Source organism: Ambystoma mexicanum, chromosome 8 (assembly GCF_040938575.1).
Source record: "Ambystoma mexicanum isolate Mex_15411 chromosome 8, UKY_AmexF1_1, whole genome shotgun sequence".
In the NCBI taxonomy this organism is placed as follows: domain Eukaryota; kingdom Metazoa; phylum Chordata; class Amphibia; order Caudata; family Ambystomatidae; genus Ambystoma; species Ambystoma mexicanum.
Genome location: NC_090929.1, coordinates 374,270,744 through 374,287,433, shown reverse-complemented (window position 1 = coordinate 374,287,433; position 16,690 = coordinate 374,270,744).

Sequence of the window (16,690 nt, the reverse complement as noted above, 5' to 3'; positions counted from 1 at the left end):
CATCTGAGACATCTTGACCAGTGCTTCAGTGTTGTTAGACTGTCTGTGTATTATAAATAAAGTAGATATTTTTGATACCACCTTGGCTGGACAGTCTCTTTTATTATTGGGTGATTATTGTATTTTCGCTGTGTTGCATCTAACCAACGATCCACAACCTTTTGGATATAAGCCTGCCGTTACGTCCACATTACCAAAACTGGACAAGGAGGTTTATAATTTGCTTGTTCCAATCTGTTCAAATCCCTTCTGGTGTATTAGAGGTGTGAGATCGATTGATCGTTTAGAAACCAACATTCCCCCCTAGACCACTGGTACCCCTTAAGTTGATTCCTCACACACACTGTTTGAGAATTGATGTGAGGAGACGGTTCCCTGCAACCTGACACTACAGCTGCTCGAAATCCTTGCTGCAAAATTAACATCAATTGAGAATGCCTGCACTGTTTGCAGGCTGCAAGTTAAGACTGATTTGATGATGAGGTGATGAGCACTAAAAATGTCTGGAGGACTAGATCAAGTAGCTGAAAGGCATATTGCGAAGGCAAACAGAGTGCTCGCTCGCTCTTGTTGTGTTATTCTACATGGAGTCATAGAAGATGGAAGCCCCAGACTCCAAAAGGGGCCAGCGTTGGAGTGTCACACTGTTAGCTTCTCCAAACACACTGTAGGTGAATTGATGGGCGGTGTGCAGGTTCCCTTCAACCTGACACTACAGCTTCCAGAAGTCCTTGCAGCAAAAGTAACATCAATTGAGAACCCCTACACTGGCTGCAGGCTGCAAGTTAAGACTACCTCCCTGGTGAGATGATGAGCACTGAACAAGTTTGGAGAAGATCAAATAGTTGAGAGGCATATTGAGAAGGGAACCAGAGGACGCCAATTCCTCTTGTTTTATTAATCTATATGGAGTCATGGAAGATGGGAACTCCAGACTCCAATAGAGTGCTGCGCCAGGGTTACTAATGCCCAGCTTTGGAGTGCCACACTGTGAGCTACACATTCACCCATCTAGTGTATTTTCGCTTTTTGACCTCATACTCAGTGTGCTGCTCTTACTTTGGGGATATTGGGGCTATTGATTTATTAATATAGTTAATTAAATGGAAGTCAGTCCCTTTCTCGGCCACTCAGCTGTGCATCATGAAAGAAGTGCATTATGTTTGATGTCATAATTGTGGCCTTATCTAGTATGGAGCTCTTTGAAAATGTCCTACTCTTATTTGAAAGATACATATTTGATGATTTTCAAGGTGGGATTCATAGAAAGCGATGACAGTCAAAGACTAAGAGAGCACCTCTGACAAAGCGGTTGGAGAGGTACCGAGGCAGATTCCCCAAGTTGACTCGCAACAACGCCTCCCTTGGCCCTGCGCCTCCACCTACCAACGAGGCAAAAAATCTGGGGGTCATCTTCGACTCCACTCTCTCCTTCTCGTCTCACATTGCGGACATCTCTAAAATGTCCCACTACCAACTGCACCTTCTCAGAGGTATTCTACCTTTTCTTACCCCCAGAGGCTCACCGTCTCCAGAGCCCTGGTCCTCTCTAGGATGTACTACTACATCAGCCTGCTTCTCAACCTTCCCTCTTCCACCCTCGGTCCTCTTCAACTCATCCAGAACAGAACTGCAAGACTTATCCTTGGCCCCAAGCCCAGGGACCACATCTCACCGGCACTGAAATCCCTTCCCTGGCTCCCCATGGCTGCAAGGATTAAGTTCAGGACCCTTTACATTGTCCACAAGGCTTTCTGGGGCCTGGGTCCATTCTATCTGAAAAGCTCTCTTCCTAAATACTCTCCTTCCCGAGCCTTCTACTCGGCTGCGGGTAAGCCACCTTTCCAAGCAGAGACTTGGGGGGGAGATTTTTATCCACTGCAGGTGCCTCCCTCTGGAACAGGCTCCCTGCCTCTCTCTGTCTTGAGCCGGATCTCCTTAAGTTCCTGAAACTACTCAAGACTTTCCTCTTTGCCGCCTCCTTATCTCTCTCTCTCTCTCTCTCTTTCTCCTGCTAACCACCTATTTCTGCTCTCTCGCGCTCTCTCCTCTAATTCAGCTCAGTTACGCTGGCTCGGTGCACGATGTACCTTCAGAGCCTCACAGGTCCCAAGCTTTCCTCGCCAGTATTCTGCATTTGGCCCCGGGCCTTGCACTTGCCACAGCACTACTGCACTTAGGTTACCACCCATGATGTGGTATCTCTCTGCACTTAACCCATGTTTTGACGGTACTGGGTGCACTTGGTCCCAACTACCCCCATGCACTTCCTGATTTGTGCACCTGCACAATCTGAATCTACCATGCCTAGTAAGATCGTTTGTCTTTTCTTCCTTATGTCTTCCCCTCCCATGCATGGTTGAGCTTTGAAACACTTGTGTATAAGTGCATAATAAATAAACAATCAATCAATCAACGAGACACCTGCAACGTTTACCTCCTGAACATTTCAGAGTCATAGATGGGTATATATTGAGGGTATCAAGAGCAGTATTTCAGCCAAACACACCGACACTGAGCTGCGTTGGCAATCAAGCCAACACCACTCGCCACAGGGGCACCTTTAGAGAGCTGTGTGATGTCATCCCTGGGAGTGGGGTAGAGTGAGGAAGTCGTGTAGCATTGATTGATCAGTGTGTCTTACTCTGCAGTTTCTGTAAATATCTGCACTCGGGGGCTGGCTTCGTCTCCTGCTCTAAGCAGAGTTTTATGAAAGAGTCCGTGGACCCTGACCTCGATCCCAGCTGAGAAGACCGAGCTCAATGCAGTTGGGGTTTGAGATGTGCATATCTCCCTATTGCAGCCGCCCTACTTTGGACTGAGCTCCCTCTAAACATTTGCCCCACTTTAGACCACTTGGCCAACCAGGCACCATTAGCGAACCAGGCACCATTAAAACCCACACACATCCTCCGTTCACCTGGCAAGCGGCTAATTGCACAACAGAAGGGTACTACAGCCAGGACACTCCTGCCACAATCACAGGCACCCACGGCCCATGCTAAAGTGACCCCCGCCCCCACCTCAGACATAAACCTCTTCCACACCAATCAGTCTTCAGCATAGTTTAACCTCCTCTCATTCATTCTGATGCGTACACAAGCCACCCAGTGATCATTATGTCCCTCGGCAGCCACCATCCCTAGCAGCCCGCACCACTTGCAACAAAGGCTAAACTAAAAAAATTTCCTTTGACATGTGAGTAGAAGACATCCAAAACAAGACTGCTTAGGAGGATTAAAAAAATATGCAAATTAAAACAATATATCACTAAAGTGTGTTAGTAGAGAATCACACTCATCAACAGTAGTTCTCGGATGCATGCAATGATCTCTCCGAGACCAGGACAGAAATCACAAAATGGAATCATTAGTTCATGACTTTTGTAGAATCACAATATTTAAATGGGATGTAAAGGGACAATTGAGCTGGGCCCATTCTTCACTGCAAAGAAAGGAACGTGATGGTGTCAGATGGGTTGTATACGAATTGATCGTTTTACAACTGCTCGAATGACAATTGACCTTTCCTTTTCACAATTGACCGAATTGTGAAACCCCCCCCAATCCCCCACCCAACGCCAAACCCCCCAAAACCCATATATATATATATTCGGTCAATTGTGAAAAGGTCAATTGTGACCCTTTAAATTCGGTCAATTGTTCAATCGAACAATTGTAAACGACCAATTTCCAATTTGGGTAATACCGTCAGATGTTACATAATACGATTGAACCAGAAAACCCAAAGAGGCCAACTTTCTCTACCATGCACAGACTTTATCACTCAGAAAGGCAATATGAAATATGGAATATTCCCAAGATGCAGTGTTCATATGGCATCACATGGACATGTGTACCACCTGTATTGGAATGGACTACAGACAATGCTCACTGACCTCTTGGGGGCGTCAGAAAGATAAGCCCAATATGAATTATGTTTGGCATTGAAGAACTAGAGTAAATGTGCAGTCAAGGAACTGCAGATAATATTTTAGAATAATGATTTGCGATTGAGGGCCACGTTTCTTTTGGTGTCTATGTTTCTCTCCAATTTGACCTTGGCTAAGACTCCAGACTGGAATTCACAGGATGATCTCCTTTGAATGCTGAACAAGAGGAATTCTTGTAGTTTTAGGCAGTGGTCGAAGTGTACGAAAAGAAGTAGTGGAACTATGTTTCCTGCTGGTCTGCCCCGCTCCCCACAAACCCCATCCCTGCGCCCCTTCTTCACACAAACCAAACCCTCAAACAAACACACCTGCTATTTATGGCAATGTGCAGTGCAGTGCACTGAAATGCAAGCTTCAACTTCTTCCTACACTTTTATTTTAAAACTAAACCATTCCAAAACGGTTTCTTTTTCAAATAAAAGTATAGGAACAGTGAAACTTACAAATAAAAAAGTATGGGAACACCGCTACCGACCACTCCCACCCACTTCAACCTCTGGTTTTAGGTGTCTGGCCAGTATTCCACTTCACCCAAAGTACCTAGGCTGAAATCACACAGATCATAGCCGGCATGAAAACCACCTCTTGTCGGGGTGACACTTGCACATCTAGGCTCCTTATAGGGTGCCTGGATGTCCTAAGTTTGTGGGTGACACAATGGTGAATTGTTCCTTTGCTGAAGGTCATGTCCCGCTTCCCCTTAAAGAGGCATGGATTACTCCTTTATTGAAGAAAATTAACCTTGATCCCCTGTTTGCAAAAAACGACTGCCCAATTACCAATGTGCACTTTCTCCTTAAGATCATGGGCCGTGTGGCCTACCTTCAGTTCCAGAGATGTATTGACGGCAATAAGATCCTAGGTCCAGGGAAATATGGCTTTAGAGCCAGACTTAGCCCCAAGACTGCCTTGCTGGACTTAAAATCTAATCTCTGCAGCATTGTGGACCAAGGCCAGCCAGCCCTTGTGATGTTGCTCGATCTGTTTTCCGCCTTTGACCTGGTCGAGCACTCATTGTTGGTGGCCAAGTTAGGATCCCTGGTGGACTGTTCTGGGTTGGCAGCACAGTGGGTTGCCTCCTTCTCGGGCCCCCTCAATGCCAGAGTAGCTACCCATGATGTCAGCTCTATGACTGCTGCCATCTCGTGCAGGGTTCCACAGGGTTCTTGGATTTCACCCGTCCTTCTCAACATTTACATCTGCCGCTCCTGATGCTCCTTGATGATCTGGGTGTCCATTATACCAATTATGCAGATGAAACCCAGGTCGTCATGAAGCTTTTGGACGTTCATTCACAAGACAATGTGGCTATTAACACCATTTATGCAGCCATCCAAGCTTGGATGACAGCCAACTCTCTTGCCCTGAATACTGACAAGAGGGAGTTCTTGATCATTGCCTCTGGGCCTACGCTGAAAAAACGTGCTCCTGACTATAACAGCTTTAACATCGCAGATAGCACCATCTATGTGGCTGACAGTGTGAAGACTTTGGGCATCATTCTGGACACTGAGTTGACGATGAAGCAGCACGTTGCTCATTTTCAAGCCTTTTGCAGCTTCATTAACAAATTACTCAACCACATTTGTCCATTTATCTCTTCCAGGAATATCTCTTTTCTGACCTCAGCCCTGGTGATTTCTTGGCTGTACTATTGCAACAGCCATTTGATTGGTACTTCACAAGCACATATTTCAGTGCTGCAAGTATCAGAAAACGGGGTGGTGTGAGCCACTTTTGGCCTCACCAGGCGTGATTATATTACCAACGCCATGAGGGAGCTGCACTGGCTGCCTGTCAAACACTGGATTACCAACAAAATCCTGACTTTGACACACAAATGCTGGATCCACGAGGCTCCAACATACCCCACTGACCGCTCAAGGCCATACCAGCCAACCCACACTCTCAGATCCCAGGATCTAGGCAGACCCCTCCAGCCCAGATTCAGGCTGGCCGGATTTGGGGGTGTGTGATGCTGGAAATGCATCGGAGGGACAGGGCCTCCGTATCCTTGTCCTTTACTGCTTTTTATCGTGTGTTCTGTCGTGTTTTCCGCTCAGGAGTTCATGTGGGACTCCTGGCGGTGCAGCTCTCTCTCTTTTGGTTTGGTGAACAGACCCATGGGATACCCTTATGGCACCCCTGGGTAGGGGTGCAACCCTGTGCCCATAGTGTATGTTTTTGGGCACCTGTGTGTGACCCACAGAGCAGGCTACGGGCTGGTGGCAGCTCCGTGCTGAAATGACTGGTGCCCTGAGCGTCCTCCATTTTGGGATGCCCAGGCCCTGTCCTTGGAATCGGACGATTCCGGATGGACACAAAATGGCCCCCATGGCTTCTTGCCTTCCATCACCTGTTACCCTGATCTTCCTGCAGTCCCAGGAAGCCCTGACTCTGTTGCTTCCCCCTGACTGGCTGTTGGGTGGAAGTTCCATATATGATAGTGTGGGGAAGTGCCAACCAGACTGGCTGGAGCCTTCTCAATGACCGTATGTTGTGGGTACGCCTGTGGGTGGGACCTGGTTGAATGGAGTGTGTGACGAATATGCATTCTATGTTGTGGCTGTCTAGTATCTGGTGGTTGACACAATGGTTGAGACAGCTCTGCCCGAAACCAGTATGAATGCAGCTTGTAGTGTTGAATGGCTTGGTACTTGTTCCAATACACATAACTTGTTGTGACTGTCTGGAGATAAGTGAATGGCCTGAATGCCCCGTGTGCTTGATTGGCTGCCTGCCTGCATGAATGACCGTAGGCATGATTGGATGCTTGAGTGTGACCCAGCGGAATGAATGGGAGATCAACAGTATATCTGGGGAACTCTCACTGCTAGGAATCGTGATCAGAAGCTGAAGTCCACTACGACGAGTAACTGGAGTAACTGAAGCTTGATCTTGAAACCCTGCTGGACGAGAAGAATTGCTGTTGCTCTCCTTTGCAATCTGAAAGCTGCTGTGCTTCAAGAACTGACCCATAGAGGACCTGGTAAGGCGCCCTCTTCCCGAGCTACGAGGGACCATCGTGCACAGCTGATCTTTGCCTAAGCTCCCTGGTAGACAGACCTTCGACAGGCTGCCGACCCGATACAGGGATTGCTGCGGAACTCCAAGGAGAAGCACCCGGACTGTTGTCCGCCACTGTCGCTGACCGCCGTCGCCGACTGGAGCTGCCATGCTCCCGTTGCCTAAGAACTTCATTGATCCAAGGACGCTCTCGTCCGCATCGTCGCTGCTGTATCCTGCTGGAGAAGGCCTGACCGTCGACGTGCCAAGCAGCATCCACCGGTGGGTTTCCCGCCACCCAAAGACCACAGAGATGCCGACGACTCAATGCCCTTGCTGGGCCACAGTTCTTCAACTCTTTGCGGTCCAGAACTATCGACACTGTTGTGCCCCTCGCGCCTCTTCCTGGCAGGACGTTTACGCTTCCCCGTCAACGAGCACTGCTAGGAACGACGTGGCCACTTCACTGTCGTAGCTCGACCTGTTCTCCGTCGGACGTTCGACGACACGTGATTCCTGCCTGAAAGGGAAGACACTCAAGAAGGGTTGTCGATTTCCCCGACGAGGAACGCTACAACGCCAAGGTACTTTGGGATTGCAGAACTATTGGAAAGTCTAGTGTGAACAATATATGGACTGGGCTTGTATCTTTCTTCTACAGGATGCCCAGGCGGGGGGATCTCCACACAGAACTGTGTCTAGTGGTATGGGGCCAGTATTCTGCCAATTGCTCAACCCGCATGCTTTCCTTCCTTTCTACTACTGGTTTCCTCTTTATTTTGATCTATGTGTCATTCTGACCGTATGCACTTTAATGAGATCTAATAACGTTAGTGGTAACACTTTAGAATTGTACATATTTACCATTGCTGATTTTCGTAGTACAAAGTGAGTTATTGTGATATTGTATATACCTTTGAACATTACTTATATAAAGACTGTGTTGTAACCAATACCGTGTGTGGACATTCCTTTGTGGGTGCTTGGGGACTACACTGTACTTAAGAACCAGCTCGCATCACCTCCTGAGAAGCTAGGCCTTGATTGCTCGACCACGATACCAATAATAGAGAACCTTGTCAGGAGTCCTCTGTGCCTCCCCTCTACCACTTAGAGAGCGGAAGTAGAGGCCCCCCCCTCCGGTCTTTACAGGGTGCTGGTTTCGACATTTGTGCCACTGCAACCTGGAACACTCCCACTCTGCCTAAAATGGATTAAACCATAATTGACTTTAAAAAAAAGGCCTAAGACCTTTCTTTTCAACGGCTCACTGGACTAAGATCCTTCCCCCTCTTCTGCACTGAAACCAGCTGGGAATGGGGCAAAATGTCACCCTCACAATTGCGACGACCGAAATGCCCAACTTTTTTTTTTAAACCCCATTTACACCAGATATATATGTGTGGGGGGGAGTTTGGGATATTATAGTAATATGGAGGAGATGTAGGGGAGTCTAAATGTTTTATTTTTAAGTCGGCTTTTTCGGCCATCACAATTATGTGTGGTCGCAGTGATCACATAGATCCACATCAGCCTGTCCATTTCCATCCTTTTCCTGTTCGTCTGTTTTTTTCTGTTTTGTCTTGTGTGCGCCCTGATGCATATGGGCATGTGGCGCGTTATAAAAATGAAAATGAATAAATAAACATCCAAGTGAGCGATGAGGGTACTTTCAGCACAGTGCCAATAAACGCTCTAGGAACTTGCAAACTTTCAAGAAAATACATGTGCATCCAGTAGAATGGGTTAGAAGTGTATGTCTAAGTGTAGTGGCAGAAACATGAATACAGAGAAGAGTTAGATATTGTCTAGACCTTTGACAAGGAACAATTTGGGAGCTCTGATAATGAAAGCCGTCTTGTATAGCCCCCTTCTGCCACTTTTGGTGTACTTGGCTCTCTAAGAAATAAAAGGTGGTAATTGAAGTGAAAGTGTTAGAGGCAGATGAGAAACCTGTGATGCTGATGGGTTCAGTGAGGAAGTACCCGATACCTGTGTGCCAATCTGCTCTCTGTGGTTATGAGGAGGCAATTGGGAGTATGTTATCCACAGGGAAGAGGCCAGTATCTGATAGACAACACTGCTTTGGGTCTAGTTACCCTCTGATGTGGGAGAGTGGAAAAGGGCTAAAGGAGAGAGTTTAGTCCTGGCTCAATTAGTGAGATACGCGTGTTGTTGCCATCTGTGTGGGATTTGTGTGTGTAGTATAAGGGGGTTCGAGATCTTATAGGGGAGTTGGTTGGTCGGGGGAAGAGGGCTGTAGGTCAAAACAATCTGCCACCCTACACCCCTATCAATGGATTCTTGCAAACAGGTCCAATTTCAATTGTGCCCTTTGCCACTGTATATTCCTCAACTTCCCACTCTCACTCATCCTCACACTTTCTCTCTGTTGCTCTCAAATATATTATACCCCGTGATCGGCAAAATAAGAATCTGTAAATTGGTAGATGAGGTAAAGGGTCTGTTCGGATGCTCCACTCATTACCATAAGCTATGCGCTGCGGGTTATGGGAGGCAAGGCCTTGTGTTTCAGAGAAAGGGCTGGTTGAAATTTGAGGATCCCACACACCCGTTTTAGCTTTCTTACAATGCTGGCTGGCAGGCTGCGAGGTGCCTTAAACCTATGCTTAGATCTTATTCAGGGACCTGATCTGAGCCGTTCAGGGCATTTAGCAGGCATTCTTCAGGCGGTTGGGGTAGGGTCCAGAATCCCTGCTCATTTCTCCCAAAGGTCTACCCTGCTGTATACCACTTTTCCAAACGCCACAGTCACAGAACAAAATAAATCTCCCCCTCCCCCAATGGCTAGAACTCACCAGCCGTTGAGGCTGCACCGGGATGTAGCTTTCAGAGCAGTGTTGCAACCCTACAGGATTTCCTTTATGATGAAACGAGAAGCATAAAAAAGTTCCCCAAAAAGCTGCGTGCATCATTTCTTGGCCGAAATAAGGCGTGGCAGATGTTTGAAGCTGAAACGAAGCATGCTGGCATCAAATAACACTGCACTCTCGAGTTGGCAATCTCACTGGCCCAAGACAAGGTCAGTCCTAAACTGTGCCCATTAATCTATTTGTAATCCCTCACTTTCTGACAAATCACAGATTCCAAGGGACTCACAGGGACAGAGACAATATTCTCATGGTCAATAACATTTCTCCCAAGTGCATCTGAAATTGATTACATTTGTGCCGTGGGGTCATCGCTGCAGCTCTGTAAGCATGCTACAAAAGGTTTTACAGGCACCACGTAAATGATTGTGTTCTGTATTGTAATAACATGCATACCTATGCACTGCCGATCAATATTTATGGATATTGTAGCACCTGCACTCCCTTAGCATAGAAACATTACACATCCCTTGCAAAAGCAAATCAAAATGTTTGCCAGTATTGACAATGGGCAAACACATGTCAAATGTGTATCTAAAATTAAATGCAATGGACCCTCATACTGAACTGCTATAAAACCGACATAGTCGGATCAGAAAGATCACCAGAGAGTATTAGTGGTGACCACAACAGTCAGCAAAAGATGGCCAGAGAAGGAAATGGAGAGAGGAATGAGTATGAGTTCGGTGGTATCTCCACAGTAAATCTGCAGATACCACCAAATAGAATTTTCTTTTACCACCACTTGGTCCCGTGGGTTAACAAGGGGATTATAAGTGGTGGTAGGTGGTGTAAATACCATTTTCTGGAGTCCATAGGACTCCTTGGGGAGTATTGGCAGAATTACCACTGGTGGAATTACCTAGTTGTAATTCTGCCAGTTTTTTGGAGGAAAAGTGCAGAATTGACCTCCACCATCAAGCTGGAGGTAGATACTCCCCTTTTCTTCTAAAGAAATTGTCAGAATTACCACTAGGTAATTCTGCCAGTGGTAATTCTGCCAAACGAAACATTGAGGTATTTATTTATTTATTTTTGCATTTATGGCAAAACGCTCTCGTTATCTAGGTGCTAGTTGCAGTGAGGGAAAAAAGAAGGGGGAGGGAGAGTCTTAGGAGGATAAAAGTTAGTTGAACAGCCATTTCTTTAAGTTTCTGCGGAAGGTCCAGTAGGCCGGTTCTTTTCTAAGTGCTGGATGGAGATTGTTCCAGAGTTTGGCGGCCACGACTGGGAAGCTCTTACACCCCACCGAGAGGCAATTGAAGTTGGGATCTTAAGGAAGTCAGAGTTTTCAGATCTAAGAAGTCGGGCGGGGGAGTATTTTTCCATGCAGCGTGAGAGGTAGGTCGGGGCAGTGTTGGAGAGATGTCGATGGACCACGGACAGTGTTTTGAACTTAATCTTTACTCGGATTGGCAGCCACTGTGCATCTCTCCTGGCTTTCGAAACGTGGTCAGATTTGGAGAGACCAATGGCCGGTTGGAGAGCATTGTTCTGGATCGTTTGAAGTTTGTTCAGGTTGCGCTCGGAAGTACTGGTAAATATGGCCTTGCAATAGTCGAGCTTGGCTCCTGTGATGACTCTTGAGATGGATAGGCGGTTGGGAGTGGAGAGGAAGGGCCTACTGCCATGTAGCAGTTTGGCTGTGTAGGACACTAACGAGGCGATCGAGTACACTTTTCGCAAAAGGAAAAGGTTAGAGTCCAGGTTCACTCCAAGGGCCTTGGCAGCAGCGGAGGTGGGGTTTTGATTTCTGTTGATGGTGACCTCCTTGTAGGCTGGGTCAATGTTGCGTAGTGTGGAGTGGGAGCCAACGATGAGGATTTTGGTTTTATCATCATTGAGGCAGAGTAGGGGAGAAGCCATCCAGTTTTGTATAACTTCATACACTGAGTTAATGGTGGCAGAGTCCTGATCATATGAACCGGAATCATCATAGTTATTTTTGTGCGTTTTAGGCCTAGGGATCTATTCTTCCTGTTGTGTGCCATAGAAGGAAAAGTCTCAATGTCAATCTCACTTTGTGGTATTACCAATGCTGGTGCACCTAGTACCACTATTGTAAATATGCCATCCCAGTTGGGTGGAAGCTGCATCTAAGCTGCTCTTGTACCGCAGGCCCAGTAATGGTCCATTGGTACAGCTGTGCTTACTTTCATACCTGGTAAATCCATAATGTTTGTGCACCCTTCATTGTTAACAAGCTTTACTCAACCATTATTTCTAAAGCATAATGTTGGTGCTTGTAGTTTGGTTATGGGTAGTGGGCCTGCTTCATCTTCCACCCATGTTAAAAATGTTGCAGATTGTTTCCATTCCTCACGGCACACTCTGTCTGTGTTTTTTATCACTGCTATTGGCACAGTCCATACTGCATCTGCTTTGCATCCCATTATTCCATCAATCCATCCTCCCGAGGAATATACTTTCCCTTTTATTTGCAATTGTATGTCGGCCCAATTAGGTATCAGATTAAACTAGGCATCTGTACACCTTAATATTTGGTGATCCACTACTTCTACATCTCCTCTTTTTTACTTGATAATATGTACTTGAGCACCTTACTTTTCATTCTTATATTCTCCATCATGTGTGCCTCTTTTACATAGTTGTCTACATATGGGAATTCTGATCCTGTGAGATATTTCATCATGGCCGATTGTGCCTGAAATTGTCCTCTGGTCTGGCATACTGCGAGATGTACCAAGAAGTGTGCTCTGGACTCAGGTACCTCTTGAGGTATGAATAAATACAGAGAGGCTGTCGTGGCATAGGGGATAAGTGAGCAAACAAAGCAGCTTTCCCTTGATCTCTCTCTCCCCACCGTCTCCATTGACCTATACCATGAGCTTAGTTCAATATTTATGGAATTGTCAAAATACCTTTTCATGTAATATTCATCTGCAATACTTCTCCTAGCCCTTACTGTCTCCACAACTGGGCAGAATGCCATTTCCAGCTGTAACTGGAAATCTACTTGTTTTTTAACTTCTTCACTAACATTATACTGTAGGAACACATGTATCTTATCATAATTAGTCAAATGCAGTGTGAGATAAAATAAGAAATAAAAACAACAAAAGAGAAAGGAAAACAGAAGGACCACAATAGCCATAATGTCAGTCGTTTGTAGATGTGTCCTGCGGTGTATTGATTGTGGTATTATGAAGAGAAAAGGAACATAAGGATATAAAAACATTTGTACAGTTTACTTAGTACTGGGCAATAGTAGGTAATTATTTTTCAGTGGTGAGTGAGGCGAGGTGTGTGTACCTTTTTTAAAGCATTTGCAACCACTGATAATGACAAGATTAAAAGATTTGATTGATTTCTTTTTTTCAAACCAAGAATAAAAATATAAAAATAGTGTTGATAAAAAACATATAAATATAAAAATGTGGAAGATAAAAAATAGTCCCAATAAAAATGTAAAGATAGAAAAGTAGAAAAAATAGTCTGTTATAGATGAATGCTCTTGTGAAAAATAGTCCTCAATACTGTGCTGGTCATATACTCAAAAAGTCTCCTCGGCATCAACTCCTTTCTTACTGTTCCAGTGATAGTCCAAAGTCAGTGCTCCTCGAGTTGTGCAACGTGATGTATATCTCCTTTCTCAAGTTCCTTATTCCTTTTATCTTCTTTCTCAGTATGCGCTTGGGCTCTTGTCCTGGGTCTGTTTTCGTTCCCTTCTCCCTCGGGATCCTGGTAGTTGGGCAGGGAGGCGGCACTCTATGGTTTTACATCGGTAAGGTGGACCCATGCCTTCTCGTCCTGCAACATTACTGATGTAGGGGTACAATAAGTCACGGTTGCGGTATAGCACGAGGTCTCCAGGGAACAGTTGGAGAGGTGGAATAACTGTGGCAGTGTCCATTTCTGTCTCGTCTTCTTCTGTGCCTTTTGCGATACCTACCTGCCTTTTCTTTACCTGTTGAGAAATGAAAGAGATAGATTTAGTCATGGACATCAAATAGTCATGTAACTAATTTCCTAACACTTTCATAGTATTTTGGGCATCTCTCTGTGCGTGTGTAATACAGCCAGTCCTTATGCAGCGTGTCCCACAATCCTGCTAACCTGTGATGCCCAAGAGTTAATTAATAAATAAATACCCACGACCCTCCCTGAAATGTATTCACTATGTATACAGCAGTGTTGCAATGAGATTCTGATGGCACTATCACTCCCTGCTTCATGAGCACATTTATTGTTTCATAAATACCCTCATCTGCTTCTTTGGACATGAATACTGTTTCATTTGAGGTATAATTATCCCTTTTTAAAAAAAAATATTTGTACTACTCCTATTCCTTTTAACAACCCCACATCATATGGACTGGTCATCCATAGTGTGGTGGGTACCCTTGCCAAATCTTCTTCCATAAATGATGGTCATTTTTAGCTAGCATTATTTGTTGTGGCACCTCTGTCTACTCTATTCTCAATCGACATGGAATATTTATCTCAAACAATATCTCATCATCAATGTCACTGTAGTCAAACAACTCATCATCTGTCAACTGGGTCAGTCTGTGTGATCCATCCAGTGATATTACTGTGCGCCAACTCACCCCTACCTCATCAGTGCCTTGTAAAATGACTCTATCCTCCCTCACTACAGCCATCACTAGCTCAATTGTACCCAGTTCTCCTTCAGTTACATCTGTAGGTATCTGTTTTCTGAATACAAATTATGTGGGTAGTCTAAGTAACTGTCCCTAAATGCAGGGAAGCCATGCTAACATCACTTGTGCTCCATCGAAAAATCCTTCAGAATCCATTGGTATTCCCCCCTGTGCCTTCTGCCTATGAAAGGCTTGTCTGTGTTCCTTTGCTGTCTGGAAATATATGCCTGGTGTAGAACATATTATGCCATCCTCTGTGAATGATATTGGCATATTGAGTTTGGCCATAACATCTCTTCCCAATCTCTTCCCAATATAACAGGTGTCTTCCTGCAATACAGGAATGGGATAGCTACCGCCTGCTCTCCTACTGTCACAGGCTGTCAGTGAAAAGAGTCATATGTGTAGCCCGAGAAAAGCCATGAATATTCCTGATGTCTGAAATCTGCCCTCACTGGCACAAGATTTTGTTGCCCCAGTGTCAACTAAGAAGGAAAGACTCTGGTCGCCTATAGAAACCTCCACCCTCGGTTCCTGTTTAGGGTCTTTGGTTACTTATAGGATAGGGCACATCAAGCTATTCTGTGGGCTGTCCTATGGGGGATACATGTTCCTGTCCCTGTAAAAGGGATCCCCCAACCACTGTCACTACTCCTATCCAGGGTGTCAGGGCAAAATGTTTGCATCCCACTGTGTCACTGTTTCTTGTGATTGCACTGCATTCTGTGGTTGTTTTGTGTCTGCTGTGGTTTTTGTGGCGCTCTCTGTGGCTGTAACTATTGCCCTTGTGGTTGCTGTACCTGCTGTGCTTGTGTCTGATCTGGTGAGTATTGTGTGTAGTCATAATAACAATAGTCTTGCTGTGGTGCACCATATGGTGCTGGATATGCCATCTACCCTCTTGGCCTATACTGCATTGCACCTTGCTGCATTGCTCCTCTACTTCTACACACTTGTGAAATGTGTCTGCCTTTCCCACATGTCCAAAATACTGCTCCAGTGCCCCCAATTTCTCAGAAGTGGGGCTGTCCCCCACCAAACCCAAATCCTCTCCCACTGTGACCAAATTGTCTTCCTCCTCTGGGGTAAAAACTACGCTCCCCTTTTCCTGGAAAATATCCACCCATGCCCTGCTGTTGCATGACAGCTCCCTGTTCATTATTCCCATCTCCTGTATTTATAAATACCGCTCCATCTACCGCAATTTTAGATAATTTCTTTTGCACAACTTTTGCCTCTTCCTTTTGCCATCCCTCTATTTTTCTTTATCCTTCTCCTGCTTTACTAACGTGAGGGACAATAGTCAATTATCTCTCCCCATGGTCTCATTTCAATCCCCAAAATCTTTGTTAACTGTCTCTGTACTTCTTCAGGTAGGCCATGACAAAAAATATGATAAAAAACTGGCAAATTTGTATCCCAATGGTCTTTAGTTTCCAACCGTCAATGTTCTTTAATGCCTTGAATATAGGCAGCAGGGTCCTCAGTAGGCTCCATCTTCCTAGTCATTATGGCGCTCATGTTAGATTGGTCTATAAATAGCACCCTCAGTGCCTTCCATACTTTAGCTCTACAATTATTGAATGGTGACCCATCATATTTAGTGGTGTTATGTTCTGTCACTGCAAAACAGCCCACTCACTTCCACACTGTAACGCTTACCTTGGACTCGGCGGGAACACCACTCCTGATGGCCTTAACTATTCTTCTCTGGGTGTGTGGTTCTAGCACTAAACCTTTTCTTCTTCAATTGCAGAAATAAATCTGTGGAATGTAACAACAACTAATCAAAATGGTTCAAGTATGCAATGGAGTGTTAGTTCTCACCAGTCTACCTATCACCTACCTAAATTCCTCCTGCTCACCTTAGCTTATGTTATAATGTGCTCTCCATCCTGCATCTGTGCAGGAGCACAAGTTCTGAAGAGGGGCACAGGTGAATGAGTAGATAAGGAACTCTGTGTGTTGGTGAAAGTGCTAGGGAAAAAACAACCCCGAAAACTTAGGAAAACAGTATAATGTACTTAGGAGATTCTGAAAGCATTCACAAGGCCATATGTGCATGGCAATGAATGAGAATGAACGCAAGCTGAAAGGCACAACTATTGACTAAAGAAGCTTCACCTAGCATGCAAGCCTGTCCAACTATTTCCCTGTAGAACAACCAACTGTGCTCAATATCTTCTCACAAACGCCAAATGAATGGAAGAGAAACA